The following is a 2,382-nucleotide window of genomic DNA, read 5'->3' as shown; positions in this document are numbered from 1 at the left end:
AAAAAAGTATAGTGTACCTGTAATTGATGTAACTGTGTGTATCATAGGTGATGTTAACTATTTAATCGGTATTATGCATTTGTTAGCCCACCCAACAAAGTTCACCACCAGCCACCACTGGTGATGCCTTCAGGAGCAGCGGGAGAAGACACTGTCAGAATGTCAATGACTAAAATGAGACACAGAATGAAAACAGAGAGACAGAACTGTCACGAAACGGGAGGGAGAAGAACTTTAACTATTAAAGGTCATTTAATGAGCAGCTACACATTCTGAGGGTCCAATCAGAGAGCAGCTACATGTAACGGGGTAACAATCCCACTAGTTTCCCCAAACTTTTGTCTTCCCCACACTTTTTAAGACCCTGAACTCACCAGGTCATGTGACACACCCACATGACCATGGTAGCCAATCTTGTGCCACCAGAGCATATTGAAGCTCCCCTTGCTCCTCTCATCCAGTGTTGCCAACTTAGCGACTTTCTCGCTAAATCTAGCGACTTTCCAAAGCGTCCTAGTGACGTTTTTTCATCAAAAGCGACAAGCAACAAATCTAGTGACTTTTTCTGCCTTTTTGGAGACTCTGACAGGAAAACTGGGATCATTCTGCAGTTACTGTTTTCAACAAGCAGCAGGTGCTGCTGTGAGCTTCTCCCCTCCCCAGAGCACAGGCTGTCAGTCCAGTAACCCCACAGCAGTCCCAGTGAGGGGAGGGGGAGACCCACATCACTCCGCGGCCAGACGGCAGATGAATCACGCATACACAGTCACTACAGATCCCATCCAGACTTACGGAGCGGAATATAAATGAAAATGTTTCTTCTCTGTCATACTAAAATAAACCACAGCATTTAGCCTCTAGTACAAAAACATATTGTGGGTGTTTTATACTCACTTTTTGGTCTCTTCCACGTTATTCCTCTCTCCTACAACGTTGATTACAATTACATGTAAACTGAGAAATATGCAAATTAGGCGATGACGTCATTTAGCGACTTGTAGCGACTTTTAGGACAGCCAACAGCGACTTTCCTTACTGAGGAGTTGGCCACAGTGCTCTCATCCTCAGTTGTTGGGAGAGAAGCAAGGAGGAAGCAGCTGCAGGTCAGTTCTTCAACCAAATTGTTTGGCAAAATACTGATCATGTCTTGGTGACTAAGTTTTATATTTTTATAACTTTAGAACCAGACCATATGCTCGTTGGGGACCTCTGTTGCTTTGTGTGCACTCTTGCTATCTGAACTGGTGAGTTTGAATTTGTCTTGAGTTTTGTCATTGCTCATGTTAGCATTAGCCATTAGCCTCAATGCTAATGCTAACATTTGGCTGATTGAACATTTTTATGTATGCATTTTTCATTTTCCTTAGTTTTAGTTCATATGCTACCATGCTATGGCTAAGATGCTAACTATGGTTAATGATAATGGTGATCATCTTATGAATTCATTTTTTGGCAAATTTGGATAGATGGGCTTGCTCTGGGGGTCAGGCATATGGGTTCTGTAAAGCGTCTTGAGACAATTTGACTGTAACTGACGCTATATAAATAAAATAGAATAGAATTTAATTGAATTATGGCATGCTAATGTTAGCTTAGCTTCAGCATCAGTTAGCTTTGTTTGATTTTGTGGTTTGGTCCGTACAGGCCAGGTGCTCCTCCTTTGCCTTACGCTGCCATGCGGTCCAACCACTGATGGCGAGCTTGAACAAGGCCAGGAGCCTACGGAAGCCCGAAGCGACTCGACTCAATTCCACCATTAATGGTCTGGTAGGAGGCTTCTGCAGCCTTCCTTGAACTCTCATCTCCTCAATCGAGCCATATTCCCCCACTCACTCAATTCTTCCTGGACATTCAGCGCTCTGTCTCCAACTACACTCTTCTTAATAACTACGTCGCTCATATGGCACAGGTGTACCGGACCTTGGTTTTTATTTAAAACCTGGAACTGGAATGAACTGTTTCTCATTGTGCACATATGATTTTGCCGGTTTAAAATTTGTATACTCTGTAAATATTATGTTCCTTTGTCAAATCACTTTAATAATTAATTTAATATAATTTCACGCAACTTAATTTTCTTGTTTGTCTTTATTTACTGCACTGCTCTCCAGTAGCTGAGTTAAGATCTTCTGATTGACACCACTAGCCCATACATTAGTAGTAACACAGCACTTACAAAGTAACAGCAAAACATGCTACATACATGTTCTGAGGGTCCAATCAGAGAGCAGCTACACGTTCTGATGATCCAATCAGAGAGCAGCTACACGTTCTGATGATCCAATCAGAGAGCAGCTACACCAGCGATCCTCAACCCGCGGCTCGTGAGCCGCATGCGGCTCCTTTAAGACTAGTTGCGGCTCTTTTAAGTCCCACAAAAAA

The 2,382-nt window shown here is 42.8% G+C and overlaps 1 long non-coding RNA gene across 1 annotated transcript; it reads left to right on the top strand.

The window, feature by feature from the left end:
• Positions 1-720: 720 nt before the first annotated feature.
• LOC127531109 (uncharacterized) lies at positions 721-2,058 on the top strand. The gene is made up of 3 exons (XR_007937999.1): positions 721-1,103; positions 1,182-1,244; positions 1,645-2,058. It is a non-coding gene; the product is annotated as an uncharacterized LOC127531109 (long non-coding RNA).
• Positions 2,059-2,382: the final 324 nt, after the last annotated feature.

Source organism: Acanthochromis polyacanthus, chromosome 19 (assembly GCF_021347895.1).
Source record: "Acanthochromis polyacanthus isolate Apoly-LR-REF ecotype Palm Island chromosome 19, KAUST_Apoly_ChrSc, whole genome shotgun sequence".
NCBI lineage: Eukaryota > Metazoa > Chordata > Actinopteri > Pomacentridae > Acanthochromis > Acanthochromis polyacanthus.
The sequence above is the reverse complement of the archived record's forward strand: the minus strand, read 5'-3'. Positions and strand labels throughout refer to the sequence as shown.